The sequence below is a fragment of the Cotesia typhae genome, unplaced genomic scaffold (assembly GCF_013202065.1).
Source record: "Cotesia typhae breed Kobodo isofemale line unplaced genomic scaffold, CoteBio_Ctyphae scaffold_152, whole genome shotgun sequence".
NCBI lineage: Eukaryota > Metazoa > Arthropoda > Insecta > Hymenoptera > Braconidae > Cotesia > Cotesia typhae.
Window position 1 is genome coordinate 1,289,133 of NW_027423776.1, and position 16,712 is coordinate 1,305,844.

At 34.5% G+C, this 16,712-nt stretch overlaps 1 protein-coding gene across 1 annotated transcript in view; it reads left to right on the top strand.

Moving 5' to 3' along the window:
- Positions 1-16,712, top strand: part of LOC141536477 (outer dynein arm-docking complex subunit 4) — a 132,826-nt gene that overhangs the window by 24,116 nt on the left and 91,998 nt on the right. The gene's annotated exons all lie outside the window — the stretch shown is intronic.

The window sequence follows — 16,712 nt, forward strand, 5'->3', positions numbered from 1 at the left end:
GACCTGTTTTTACCGATAGTAGGTGTTGCCGGTGGTAGATATGTATGACATTTTGAGGTTATGGATGAGGTTTTTATCGGTTGTTTTCATAGGTGGTGCTGGTGCTGTATTCTGTAATTTAAAACTATCCGCCATTTTCCCGCCATTTTTAAAATTTATCCGCTATTTTCCTACCATTTTGAATCCGCCATCTGGTCGCTGCTATCCGCCATTTTGGTGGCTGCTATCTGAAATTTACCATCTGGTGATTGCTATCTGACTCCGCCATTTTGAGTCTGAAATTCACCATTTTAAGTCTGAAATTCACCATTTTGAGTCTGGTAGCAGACATTTTGAATTGTGAATTCGTCATTTTGAGTTCCACATTTTGAGGTTAGAAAAAAGCATCCTGAACTATTAACCCGCCTTCGGCTCGGCCATAATAGATCAATAGTTCAGGATTACGCATTTGTAGTATGATATATACATGTTTTATATATTCAAAATGAAGTTATGACAACTACTTGCGAGAAAGATTTTACACGGTGCCATCTGGTGGTGGCTGCCATTACTTCTAACTGCGTAGTAGATGACGTCATCAGACAGGTTTAGACTTGTTTTGTGAAAGGGGGGGGGGAAATTTCCACGAACCAGATGAGTCATTCTGTTCTAGAATTTTCTTACTGCGCAGTAGATGACGTTATCAAACCGTTTTTGAGGTAGAGGAGTGGGGGGTAACTGCGTAGTATCCTCTGGCTATAAAAGCAGCGCGCTCAAGCCGTACTTCACAAAAACGAAGTACATCTCTCGTGATTAAACAGTATTCAGTGTTATAAAATATAGTGAAGTTCAGTGTTGTGAAGTACGCGAGTATAGTCCAGTGTGCAAAAACTATTGTGTAGTGTACATCATCTATAAACAGTGACATAACCTTTAAAAATGTACATAACCTATAAACAGTGTATATAACCTATAAACAGTGTACATAACCTATAATATTGTGTAAGCCAGTAGTGATTCTCATTCCAAAATGGCACAACATAACCTCATCGAGGCTCTCAAGAACTTGGTGGACACTATTGCAGTCTCATATGCTGATCTGTTGGGAAAGCAGTTCACTGATGAACATCGTCAAAGGTGTTTACGAGTGTGTGAGGAGACCATTGAATACTTCAACACAATATTACTGGATCCTGGAACAACAATTCAAGTGAGACGAAGTATTCAAGCGCACATCAACCAACTCAACTGGTTTGCCGATCAGTTCTCCAGACTCTGTAACTAATTTGTTGGTGGAGATCTTAACCAAGGAGTCAAATGGAAGGACTTGGAGAATACTTTTGCTGGTAACATCCAGACTGGATGTGTTATCAACCAACGTCACAAAGATCCAGCATCATTTCTCCAGGCCTCACGGGACATCAGCATCAACAAGGTACAGAGTGTCTTGAGAGATCTGGCAGGGTTGAAAGTGAATGTTGAACTCTTTTGTACATTCCGGAAACAAGAAGATGTAGAAGAGCGAAAGTCTTTCATCACCAAAAGCCGTAAAATTCTCCCTGCCACATCTCTACAGGATTGGTTTAGTCAACATGTCTACGAAAAATTACTTCAAAGAATTGAAGATTTTGAGCATGAGGGTTCCGGATGGAGTCTGCTTGGACCGAACAGCATGATGGTAACCATGTCACGATTCACACCAACCCAAGTTGGAAACTCCACCTTCGTCAGATTGCCAAAGGATATTGTCAAGAAGAAGAAGAATGCGGTTACGAACATCCAGAACAATGATGAGTTCTGCTTCCTGTGGTGTGTCAACGCTGCCTTGCATCCACCAGTATTGGTTCCGGGTGATCCTACAAGTTATCGACACTTCAGCGTCAGATTAAATTATGAAGGTATTCAATTTCCAATCAAACTTAATGATGTACCAAAATTTGAAAAAATGAATGACCTTAGCATTAATGTATATGGTATAGAGTCAGAATTCACAGGTAAAAAGTCTAAAAAAAGTACTATTATCCCATTATATTTAAGTAACTTCGAGTCAGAAATACCAACAATTCATCTATTAATGATTAAAAAAGTGTAAATTATACTGAAAATTTAGATAATATTGAGTCAGTCTATCACTTTGCATTGATACATAATCTTTCCAGACTAATTAAAAGTCAAATATCTCTAGGTAGACATAGATTATACTTTTGTGATCGTTGTTTGAATCATTTCAAATTAGAAAAATAATATTTAGAGCACCGAGTAGATTGTTTTAAATCTAACAAAGTCCGCATGGAATTTCCCAGTGAAAAAAATAAAATTTTGAAATTCAAAGATTTTAAGTCTAAAGATACTGTGCCGTTTGTAGTTTACGCGGATCTAGAATGCACACTCGAACCCCCAGGAGATGATGAAAAGACAATTAATAAACATGTTCCACACAGTATTGGTTACTATGTACATTGCAGCTATGATAACACACTCTCCAAATTTGAATTAAACCGTTCTCCTGATTGCATAAACTGGTTTGTTAAACAATTAGAGTCATTAGCTCTGGACTTTGAAAAAATTCTAAAGAATCCCATTAAAATGAAACCTTTAACGAAAGAGCAACAAGATAGACATGTGACAATCAGGCAACTGAGTGTCACATCTGTGAAAAACCTATCACTTCTACAACAGATAAAGTCTATGATCATTGTCACTTCACGGGTAACTATAGAAACGCAGCTCATAAATCATGTAACGTTAATTATCAGAAATCTACCATTATCCCAGTTGTCTTTCATAATTTATCCGGCTATGACTCACACTTTATAATTAAATCCTTAGCTACAGTATTTGAGGGTGAAATTTCATTATTACCAATCAATAAAGAGCATTACATTTCTTTCACAAAATCAGTTAAAAATACTTTAGTCTCTCTAAGATTTATTGACTCTTTTAGATTCATGGCCTCCAGTTTAGAGAAATTAGCTTCATACCTTGATGACAAAGACAAACAGATTACGCGACTACACTACCCTGACCCTAACAATTTAAATTAGCAATACGTAAGGGTGTATTCCCGTATGAGTACATTGACAGCATTGACAGACTAGACGAGAGACAATTACCTGACCAGGAATCATTTTATTCTAAATTAACAAACTCAACTATTTCCAATGATGATTATGCTTTTGCTCAAGTAGTTTGGAACGAGTTTAAAATCAACACGCTTGGAGAGTACTCAGATCTATACCTAAAAACAGATGTCCTTCTCTTGGCTGATGTTTTTGAGAATTTTAGACTCAGTTGCTTTAAGACATACAATCTAGATGCTCTACACTTTTATACAGCACCAGGTCTTTCGAACTCTGCAATGTTAAAGCATACTGAAGTAGAACTTGAACTGTTAACTGATCCTGAGATGCTTCTTTTCATTGAAAAGGGTGTTCGTGGTGGGGTATCGATGTGTGCTAATAGACATGCTGAAGCTAACAACCGGTATATGGGCAAAGATTATGATTCAAACAACCCCGAAACATACTTGATGTACTACGATGTAAATAATTTATATGGAGCAGCAATGAGTATGTCTTTACCCAAGGGTAAATTTGAATGGGTTGAAAATGTAGACAATGTAGATCAGTTTTTCAATGATGATGAGAGTATAGGCTACATCCTTGAAGTGGACCTACACTATCCTGAGAAATTACATGATCTACACAAAGATCTACCTTTATGCCCAGAACATTTTGTACCACCTGGCAGCAAACAACAAAAATTAACAACAACTCTGTATGATAAGTCTAATTATGTAATACATTATAAGAAATTAAAACAATGTTTAGATTTAGGCTTAGAACTTAAGAAAATACATCGAGTCTTGAAATTTGAACAGTCAGACTGGCTCAAGTCGTACATTGATAAAAATACTGATTGCCGAAAATTAGCGAAAAATGAGTTTGAAAAAAATTTTTATAAATTAATGAATAATGCGGTTTTTGGAAAGACGATGGAGAATGTAAGGAAGTACAAAGATGTATATTTAAGAACTAAGTGGCAAGGTCGATACAATGTATCCGATTTAGTATGTAGGCCAAACTTCCACAGCCTCACAATTTTTGATGAGGATATGGTTATAGTTGAACTTAAAAAAGCTAGAGTTTGCTTCAACAAGCCAATCAACGTAGGGTTTAGTATATTAGATCTATCTAAAATTTATATCTACGACTTTCACTATAATTATGTGCTTAAAAATTATGTAAAAACCTCAAAATTATTGTACACCGATACCGACAGTTTAATTTACCAATTCAATGTACCCAACATCTTAAAAAAGCTAGAGTTTGCTTCAACAAGCCAATCAACGTAGGGTTTAGTATATTAGATCTATCTAAAATTTATATCTACGACTTTCACTATAATTATGTGCTTAAAAATTATGTAAAAACCTCAAAATTATTGTACACCGATACCGACAGTTTAATTTACCAATTCAATGTACCCAACATCTATGAAGACATCAAACGTGATATCTCAAGGTTTGATACTTCCGATTACCCACCTAACAACGTCTTCAACATGCCCCTTGTTAACAAAAAGGTTCTGGGACTCATGAAGGATGAGAACAATGGAAAAATCATGTCCGAGTTCGTGGGTCTCAGAGCCAAATTGTATGCCTTCGAAATCCATGATCCTGAGAAGGAAAAGGATAGGATTAAGAAACGGGCAAAGGGTATCGGAGGATCAGCCTTGAAGACTATCATGATTGATGACTTCAAAAGATGCCTTTTTGAAAATGTGCTGTTAAAGAAAGAGCTGTATATGATAAAAAGCAAAAACATCAAGTGCACACAGTAAAACAGGAGAAACTTGCTCTCAGTTGGGCTGGTGACAAACGTCAACTCATTGAGGCAAGCACTGATACTGTGCCTTGGGGTTATAAAGGCTCCTTAGATTTTAAGAAAAGAAAACTTGTAGATGATGAAAATAATAATAAGAGACAAAAAGTTTTGTAATAGTAAAAATAATGTAAATATATTTTAAGGATTTATGTATTAAGGTTTTGTAATTAAAAACAATGTAAATATAATTTGTGTTTTATATATCTGATTTATTGATCCAACTATTATGTTTAGTATCAAAGGCTAACCATTTAACATAGTATTTATTTCCACGTTTTCTAATTACTTTTTCAACAAGATATACATCTGGTTATTTGACTTTGCTGAGTTCTTCGTTGTAAAATCCGCCTTCAATTGGTTAATCCTGATAGTCCACGAGCTTGTACGTCGTTGGATTCGTATTCTGCACCGATTTGATTGTGAAGATTTCTGTTGTCCAGTTTGGCGTGTATCCTTTGTCAAAAACATGCTTGTACTTGCTGATTCGGACTTTGTCTCCAACTTTGAACTTCTGCTTCGATTTGGTTTTCAGTGGTTGATATATATTTTCCAATAGTTGTTTCTTCTGAGCAGCGGTAACATCAACAGGTTTCATTTTGATGGTACTGTGTTTGGTGTTGTTGTAAGTATTCACCAAGTCATCAAGTATATCAGTCCACTTGTAGCTGCCACGAGCTGTAAATTCTCGCCACATTTTATTCTTGAGTGTTCTATTGAAACGTTCACATATGGATGCTTTGAGATTGCTGAATGTTGAGTAAAGATTTATCTTGTGCTGCTTCATCAGATCTTTGAATTCTTTGTTGTAAAACTCTTTACCCTGATCAACATGGAGATTCTTAGGTACACGACCTTGCTGGAGTACAGACTTCATAGCACTAGTGACATCTACACCACTTTTTGATTTAATTGGAACTGCCCAGGCATATTTAGAAAATATGTCTATGATTATAAGCAGATACTTGTATCCTTTATTGACTGTCGCATATAGAATCATCTCAACCAAGTCAGCTTGCCAAGTCTCATCGAGACCTCGGATGTCAACATGACGACGTTTATAGTTCCTGCGAGCTGGTTTGTGAAGCTCTTCAGCTAACACTGTCTTTTTGTCGTTCATTGACTTTCTCAGTGAGATATTTGATATTATTTTGGTGAGAGGAAAGTACTGCTTTAACTTTCTCAATAGTCGTCTGCAAATTTTGCAAAGGGGAAGGGGAAAGGGAAGGTTTTGCAATCTCGGTAATCCTTGGAAACAACTATTGGAAAATATATATCAACCACTGAAAACCAAATCGAAGCAGAAGTTCAAAGTTGGAGACAAAGTCCGAATCAGCAAGTACAAGCATGTTTTTGACAAAGGATACACGCCAAACTGGACAACAGAAATCTTCACAATCAAATCGGTGCAGAATACGAATCCAACGACGTACAAGCTCGTGGACTATCAGGATTAACCAATTGAAGGCGGATTTTACAACGAAGAACTCAGCAAAGTCAAATAACCAGATGTATATCTTGTTGAAAAAGTAATTAGAAAACGTGGAAATAAATACTATGTTAAATGGTTAGCCTTTGATACTAAACATAATAGTTGGATCAATAAATCAGATATATAAAACACAAATTATATTTACATTGTTTTTAATTACAAAACCTTAATACATAAATCCTTAAAAATATATTTACATTATTTTTACTATTACAAAACTTTTTGTCTCTTATTATTATTTTCATCATCTACAAGTTTTCTTTTCTTAAAATCTAAGGAGCCTTTATAACCCCAAGGCACAGTATCAGTGCTTGCCTCAATGAGTTGACGTTTGTCACCAGCCCAACTGAGAGCAAGTTTCTCCTGTTTTACTGTGTGCACTTGATGTTTTTTGCTTTTTATCATATACAGCTCTTTCTTTAACAGCACATTTTCAAAAAGGCATCTTTTGAAGTCATCAATCATGATAGTCTTCAAGGCTGATCCTCCGATACCCTTTGCCCGTTTCTTAATCCTATCCTTTTCCTTCTCAGGATCATGGATTTCGAAGGCATACAATTTGGCTCTGAGACCCACGAACTCGGACATGATTTTTCCATTGTTCTCATCCTTCATGAGTCCCAGAACCTTTTTGTTAACAAGGGGCATGTTGAAGACGTTGTTAGGTGGGTAATCGGAAGTATCAAACCTTGAGATATCACGTTTGATGTCTTCATAGATGTTGGGTACATTGAATTGGTAAATTAAACTGTCGGTATCGGTGTACAATAATTTTGAGGTTTTTACATAATTTTTAAGCACATAATTATAGTGAAAGTCGTAGATATAAATTTTAGATAGATCTAATATACTAAACCCTACGTTGATTGGCTTGTTGAAGCAAACTCTAGCTTTTTTAAGTTCAACTATAACCATATCCTCATCAAAAATTGTGAGGCTGTGGAAGTTTGGCCTACATACTAAATCGGATACATTGTATCGACCTTGCCACTTAGTTCTTAAATATACATCTTTGTACTTCCTTACATTCTCCATCGTCTTTCCAAAAACCGCATTATTCATTAATTTATAAAAATTTTTTTCAAACTCATTTTTCGCTAATTTTCGGCAATCAGTATTTTTATCAATGTACGACTTGAGCCAGTCTGACTGTTCAAATTTCAAGACTCGATGTATTTTCTTAAGTTCTAAGCCTAAATCTAAACATTGTTTTAATTTCTTATAATGTATTACATAATTAGACTTATCATACAGAGTTGTTGTTAATTTTTGTTGTTTGCTGCCAGGTGGTACAAAATGTTCTGGGCATAAAGGTAGATCTTTGTGTAGATCATGTAATTTCTCAGGATAGTGTAGGTCCACTTCAAGGATGTAGCCTATACTCTCATCATCATTGAAAAACTGATCTACATTGTCTACATTTTCAACCCATTCAAATTTACCCTTGGGTAAAGACATACTCATTGCTGCTCCATATAAATTATTTACATCGTAGTACATCAAGTATGTTTCGGGGTTGTTTGAATCATAATCTTTGCCCATATACCGGTTGTTAGCTTCAGCATGTCTATTAGCACACATCGATACCCCACCACGAACACCCTTTTCAATGAAAAGAAGCATCTCAGGATCAGTTAACAGTTCAAGTTCTACTTCAGTATGCTTTAACATTGCAGAGTTCGAAAGACCTGGTGCTGTATAAAAGTGTAGAGCATCTAGATTGTATGTCTTAAAGCAACTGAGTCTAAAATTCTCAAAAACATCAGCCAAGAGAAGGACATCTGTTTTTAGGTATAGATCTGAGTACTCTCCAAGCGTGTTGATTTTAAACTCGTTCCAAACTACTTGAGCAAAAGCATAATCATCATTGGAAATAGTTGAGTTTGTTAATTTAGAATAAAATGATTCCTGGTCAGGTAATTGTCTCTCGTCTAGTCTGTCAATGCTGTCAATGTACTCATACGGGAATACACCCTTACGTATTGCTAATTTAAATTTGTTAGGGTCAGGGTAGTGTAGTCGCGTAATCTGTTTGTCTTTGTCATCAAGGTATGAAGCTAATTTCTCTAAACTGGAGGCCATGAATCTAAAAGAGTCAATAAATCTTAGAGAGACTAAAGTATTTTTAACTGATTTTGTGAAAGAAATGTAATGCTCTTTATTGATTGGTAATAATGAAATTTCACCCTCAAATACTGTAGCTAAGGATTTAATTATAAAGTGTGAGTCATAGCCGGATAAATTATGAAAGACAACTGGGATAATGGTAGATTTCTGATAATTAACGTTACATGATTTATGAGCTGCGTTTCTATAGTTACCCGTGAAGTGACAATGATCATAGACTTTATCTGTTGTGGAAGTGATAGGTTTTTCACAGATGTGACACTCAGTTGCCTGATTGTCACATGTCTATCTTGTTGCTCTTTCGTTAAAGGTTTCATTTTAATGGGATTCTTTAGAATTTTTTCAAAGTCCAGAGCTAATGACTCTAATTGTTTAACAAACCAGTTTATGCAATCAGGAGAACGGTTTAATTCAAATTTGGAGAGTGTGTTATCATAGCTGCAATGTACATAGTAACCAATACTGTGTGGAACATGTTTATTAATTGTCTTTTCATCATCTCCTGGGGGTTCGAGTGTGCATTCTAGATCCGCGTAAACTACAAACGGCACAGTATCTTTAGACTTAAAATCTTTGAATTTCAAAATTTTATTTTTTTCACTGGGAAATTCCATGCGGACTTTGTTAGATTTAAAACAATCTACTCGGTGCTCTAAATATTATTTTTCTAATTTGAAATGATTCAAACAACGATCACAAAAGTATAATCTATGTCTACCTAGAGATATTTGACTTTTAATTAGTCTGGAAAGATTATGTATCAATGCAAAGTGATAGACTGACTCAATATTATCTAAATTTTCAGTATAATTTACACTTTTTTTAATCATTAATAGATGAATTGTTGGTATATCTGACTCGAAGTTACTTAAATATAATGGGATAATAGTACTTTTTTTAGACTTTTTACCTGTGAATTCTGACTCTATACCATATACATTAATGCTAAGGTCATTCATTTTTTCAAATTTTGGTACATCATTAAGTTTGATTGGAAATTGAATACCTTCATAATTTAATCTGACGCTGAAGTGTCGATAACTTGTAGGATCACCCGGAACCAATACTGGTGGATGCAAGGCAGCGTTGACACACCACAGGAAGCAGAACTCATCATTGTTCTGGATGTTCGTAACCGCATTCTTCTTCTTCTTGACAATATCCTTTGGCAATCTGACGAAGGTGGAGTTTCCAACTTGGGTTGGTGTGAATCGTGACATGGTTACCATCATGCTGTTCGGTCCAAGCAGACTCCATCCGGAACCCTCATGCTCAAAATCTTCAATTCTTTGAAGTAATTTTTCGTAGACATGTTGACTAAACCAATCCTGTAGAGATGTGGCAGGGAGAATTTTACGGCTTTTGGTGATGAAAGACTTTCGCTCTTCTACATCTTCTTGTTTCCGGAATGTACAAAAGAGTTCAACATTCACTTTCAACCCTGCCAGATCTCTCAAGACACTCTGTACCTTGTTGATGCTGATGTCCCGTGAGGCCTGGAGAAATGATGCTGGATCTTTGTGACGTTGGTTGATAACACATCCAGTCTGGATGTTACCAGCAAAAGTATTCTCCAAGTCCTTCCATTTGACTCCTTGGTTAAGATCTCCACCAACAAATTAGTTACAGAGTCTGGAGAACTGATCGGCAAACCAGTTGAGTTGGTTGATGTGCGCTTGAATACTTCGTCTCACTTGAATTGTTGTTCCAGGATCCAGTAATATTGTGTTGAAGTATTCAATGGTCTCCTCACACACTCGTAAACACCTTTGACGATGTTCATCAGTGAACTGCTTTCCCAACAGATCAGCATATGAGACTGCAATAGTGTCCACCAAGTTCTTGAGAGCCTCGATGAGGTTATGTTGTGCCATTTTGGAATGAGAATCACTACTGGCTTACACAATATTATAGGTTATGTACACTGTTTATAGGTTATATACACTGTTTATAGGTTATGTACATTTTTAAAGGTTATGTCACTGTTTATAGATGATGTACACTACACAATAGTTTTTGCACACTGGACTATACTCGCGTACTTCACAACACTGAACTTCACTATATTTTATAACACTGAATACTGTTTAATCACGAGAGATGTACTTCGTTTTTGTGAAGTACGGCTTGAGCGCGCTGCTTTTATAGCCAGAGGATACTACGCAGTTACCCCCCACTCCTCTACCTCAAAAACGGTTTGATAACGTCATCTACTGCGCAGTAAGAAAATTCTAGAACAGAATGACTCATCTGGTTCGTGGAAATTTCCCCCACCCCCTTTCACAAAACAAGTCTAAACCTGTCTGATGACGTCATCTACTACGCAGTTAGAAGTAATGGCAGCCACCACCAGATGGCACCGTGTAAAATCTTTCTCGCAAGTAGTTGTCATAACTTCATTTTGAATATATAAAACATGTATATATCATACTACAAATGCGTAATCCTGAACTATTGATCTATTATGGCCGAGCCGAAGGCGGGTTAATAGTTCAGGATGCTTTTTTCTAACCTCAAAATGTGGAACTCAAAATGACGAATTCACAATTCAAAATGTCTGCTACCAGACTCAAAATGGTGAATTTCAGACTTAAAATGGTGAATTTCAGACTCAAAATGGCGGAGTCAGATAGCAATCACCAGATGGTAAATTTCAGATAGCAGCCACCAAAATGGCGGATAGCAGCGACCAGATGGCGGATTCAAAATGGTAGGAAAATAGCGGATAAATTTTAAAAATGGCGGGAAAATGGCGGATAGTTTTAAATTACAGAATACAGCACCAGCACCACCTATGAAAACAACCGATAAAAACCTCATCCATAACCTCAAAATGTCATACATATCTACCACCGGCAACACCTACTATCGGTAAAAACAGGTCACCCATATCTACAGAGGGCACTTATCACGGATATGTACCCTCATTCGGTAATGTAGATCCCTTGGCAAGGACGCGAACCCACAAATCTGTTTTACTGACTGAGTATCACTCCCTGTTTACCTACTCTTACGCAAGCGAGAGTTCCCGTTTTCGGCCGTATTATCAACCCTCTAGAAAAATTATAAATATTGATCCTAAAGTTCCGGCAGGCAAGACTTTTTTTTGAAATTTCTTTTTCCTTTTGTATCTTTTTTCAAATTTCAAAAATTTCATATACTTTATGAGGTATTCGCAAAAAACAAAAAACCCCTTTTTTTTTACTAAATTGTTTATAACTTTTGTAATTTTTGCAAGCACCACTTCAAAATTTTAAAAAGTTTCTTCATTCGATGACGAATCAAATGACACCTCGATTATCATTTTCCGAGGCGATTAAAAAATTTGGACCTAAAAGGCACATGTTGACTAGACTATCGTAGTCTAGTTGAGAAGTGAGTTTTCTGCAAAATATCAATCCTAAAGTATTAAAAATATGGACGGGCGATTGGTGCATTGGATTCAGAATTTAATTCTTTGGAAAAGGTATTTTTTAATTTATCTGCCGTTGAAAATTTAATTCGTTATAAACAAAAAACGGAATGGAAAAAAAGGAGTCTCCATTTTGTTGCTATAATTTCAAAAATATAAAAGATATCTGAAATTTGAAAAAAGATTCTAAAAGAGGAGAAAATTTTAGTAAAATAAATCTCGACTCCCGGAGTTGTAGCTTCATTATTTATAATTTTAATTTAACGTCGAAAATCGGGCTCCGCGCGGCCGTTTCGGCGCTTAATCGTCGCTGCCAAGCAAAGTATGCAACACATAGTAATTTATTTATTTATTTATTTTACTTCTGGAAATAGTTCTATAGAAGTGGGTTACACCGATGCATAGAGACCAGAAGGAATACAAAAATTTATACAATGTTTTACATAGAGTTATAGAAGGCATGTTCTGTTGCTACATAACAGGCATTCTTAGTACTTAATTTCTTATTTATTTTCGGGAGAGGAAATTGTTTAGTTCGACTATTTAAAGGTCTTTAAACATACTGATTTTTACAAAGTTCAAAATAGTTGGTTAAAGCACTGGCACCAAAATTTTCTTTGAGTTTTAGCGGGGCAGTTAATTGATTATTAATGAATATTCTGTCTATTAATTCATTTTGTACATTAACAAGATATTTAACGGAGTTTTCATATGCTCCACCCCAAGCAATTATTCCATAATTAATTAAGCTATCAAACAACCCATAATATATTGTTTTCAATACAATAGGTTCTATACAATGTTTCAACTTATAGTACAAATACAAGAAAAATTTAATTTTTTTGCCAGTTCATTAGTATGAATGTTCCATTTCATGTTCTTATCAAAGATTATTCCAAGATATTTACAGCTATCTATTCTATTAATCTCTTTATTGTTTATAAATAGTTTGTATTTGTAAGGAACACTATCAATGTAACTACCAAAAGTAATATAATATGTCTTATCTATATTCAGGGAAAGTTGATTACCCTTGAGCCAACAATCTATTTTATGCAACCATTCAGTTAAGAGTAAATTAGTATCATCCCATCTATTACCACTACATAATATAGCTGTGTCATCCGCATAAGAAACAATATTATTACTTGGAATTACATTAAAAATATCATCACTATACAGTATGAATAGTAAAGGGCCAAGAATGGTGCCTTGCGGTACACCAACCCTCCCATACAAAGTTCGAAAACCGGCCCTCGGATGGCCCATCGACGGGCGAAGGATACTGATTGACGGCCGATCATTGGCGACTTTTAATGGTCCACGGACGGCTGTATGTCCAAATGATAACAACGGCCCATTAGTCGGATGTTCTGAAAAAATTTTAAAAGTTAAGTGGAAGTGGGAATCGAACCTGGTTCGTCTGCGTGAAAGTCTCGATTATTACCGGCTGCGCTGCATGCTGGAATCTAACTAAAAAATTCTACTTAGCTATTTGAATGATTGAAATATATCTTATTACTGCATATACAGATTATGAAATTTATTAGTACTCAATTTTGTCGATTTTTGTATAAAGTTTTTAAATGTCTGAAGACGATTATTTTTTTTTATTCTAAATTTAATTTGCACCAAACCTATTTAGGCTAATCCCTTATTAGAAAAAGAGATTCAAAAAGATTACCTCAATGTAAAGTGTATTTCTATGTAGTAGTAAAAATCAAATCTTTTTCAATTTTTTCAAACAATTTTAATTTTTTTAAATCTCTTTTTCTAAAAAGGGATAGTTGATCCTTCCAATAGTTATATGTTTGTTTCAAAAATTATGCCATCCTTTTCTCAAGTCAAACTTCGAAATCACATTTAAAATTTTTATTGTCTAGTTTCATTTACTCATTATTTTTGTTTAGATCTACGATAATCTTGTATAAAAATTTATATATATTTTTTTTATTTATTTATATAAGTTTATATATAACTTCTATTTGGATCAATAATAATCTTAAATAAACATTACACTATCTTTTTTCCTTTTTTAAATATTATACTTCGCGTAATGCATCTCCGAAAACCCAAATTTGTGTTATTATAAAATAACAAATTGGCCAAGAACAGCCAGACTTTGGGCGATAAATGGATATTAATTGCAAAACATTAATGTCCGCAATAGACGGCGACCAGCGTTTAACCAAGTATGGCCCGTTGACATATCCCTATAACTGGCCAATCGTTGGCTGCCAGATATCGGCCGATGGTTGGGATTGTTTCCATTAACGGCAACTTTGTATGGGACTGACAGCTTTATATTCACAAGTATATTTATTAACCTTTACGCTTTGTTGTCTGTCAGTAAGGTAATTTTTAAGTAGTTGATAAGGTAGGCCTCTTATACCTTTTCTCCACAATTTATCTAGAAGCAGCTTGTGGTTGACAGTGTCAAATGCTTTTGCAAGATCTAAGAAGGCTCGTACCGTAGGTCTATTAGAATCAAAATATTATAGATAAAATTAGATGTAAAAGCCAGAGCATCATTTGAGCCCTTGTTCTTCGTAAAACCAAATTGATTATCGGATATTAAATTATATTCAGAGCAAAAGTTAGACAGCCTGGTGTAAATTAATTTTTCAAATATTTTAGCAAGATTGGAGATAAGCGATATTGGTCCATAATTCGTAGTTAAATGTTTCCCAGATTTAAAGATAGGGATAATATCAGCTTTTTTTAGTGCAGACGGCCAAGTGGCTATGCTAATGCATTCATTAAATATAAATTCAAACGCACAACAAATTTCATTGACTACCCAGTCAGCATCCAAATCAGAAAGACTTCTGGAAGAAGTCTTTTCAAAGACGTCCATAAGAAGTCTAAATATGATGTCTTAACGAATTCATCAATTAGAACTCTTAATCAAGAAGTCGACAGGAAATCTTTTGACAAACTTTGTAAGACTTCTAAAATATGAGCTCTTCAAGTAGTTTACTTACTGAACTCATAAGACATCAATAATCTGAGCTTTTTAAGAGGTCTTTTTTCTGACTTCGTAAGATGTCATGAATATGAACTCTTTCAGAGGTCTTTTTGCTGAGGTAGGATTGAATTGTATTGGCGCATGCGCACAACGATAGAAATTTTATTTTTATTTTTTATCTCTGTTTTAATATAACCTATAAGTGTATGGTACGTTTTCTGTTTACATTCAGCGTCGAATTGCAAAACTTTAATTTAGTGAAATCAATTAATTATTTATAACCAGTGATTTCGTAATTTGTAAATTAAAAGTTCTAAAAATAATGTAAGTGCATATTCTTAGCTAATTAATATTTTACTGTATATGATATTTCATGTTTTTATCAGTGATGAATTTGAGAAATCATTCGATTTTAAAGGTAACGTATACATTTATCCAAAAAATAAATATAAATTATGATTTTTTTTTAATTTAAAATATTTTTTTCTCAAGATGTCTGAAAGAAAAAGATTCAGTGAACTGTCTAAGAGTCAGAAAAATCGAAGATTGAAAAAACGCTGTGAGCAGGCAATTTTAGACTGCACGTGCAAAAGCATCGGTTGATACTTCATTTGATAATGATCCAGTTATTAATAACAGTGTAATGAACAACGATAATAATTATGACAGTGATGATTTCAGTTTACAGTCGATTCATTTAGATAATACCGTAACCGATATCTCTTTAAAGACTTACACAGATAATAATGATAATTCTCATTGTACAACAACAAAAACAACATCAACAGTAACAGCAACAACTACTACAACTTCTATCACTTATAATAATAATAATAATAATTGTGATATCGAAGTACCAATTCCTTTAACCAAACAATTAGCTCAATGGAAATGCGAATTTAACATTACTCAAGCTGGATCAAGTGCTTTACTAAAAATTATTAGAAATGTGGAGTCAATAGAAGAGTTAAAAAGTCTTCCAAATGACAGTCGTACCTTAATTGATACTCCTACAGATACTACTATTCGTGAGGTTGCACCAGGAGAATATTTCCACTATGGACTGAAAGAAGGATTAATTGATCAATTAAAAATTGTCGATATAAAACAGATTACAGATATTATCCAGATTAGTACACACATTGATGGTTTGCCAATATCGAAGAGTTCAAAACGACATCTGTATCCTATACTGGGAGAAATTTTTCCAAAAGTCTCTATACCATTCATTATTGGTATATACCATGGACTGAACAAACCAAATGACTAATGAATTTCTTCAAGATTTCATTAATGAGTACAAAAATCTGAGAGAGGAAGGTTTCGAGTATGATAGTCATAAATTTAAAGTAATTATAAGGGCTGTCATTTGTGATTCACCAGCGAGAGCTTTTGTAACCTACACAAAAGGTCATGGTGGTTTTTATGGTTGCGGTAAGTGCATTCAAGAAGGAGAATATAGTGACCATCGAATGTTATTTCTTGATATGGATGCACCATTACGCACTGACTCGAATTTTATAAATCGTTTAAATGAAGATCATCATTTAGGAAAATCAGATTTTGAAGATATTGGTGTTGGTATGGTGTCTCAATTTCCAGTGGATTACATGCATCTTGTTTGTCAAGGAGTATCAAAAAAATACTGACTTCGTGGACGAAAGGATGGCGACTAAATGATAAAAATTACTTAAATTTAGTCACAAAATGACTGAAAATCAATATTATTATTATAATTATTATGAGTATTACATAACAACAATAATAATTTAACAATTAATATTAATAAATTTATAGCATGAATAAATAATATTTATTAATTTATAATAATAATATTCTGCAAATTTTCTG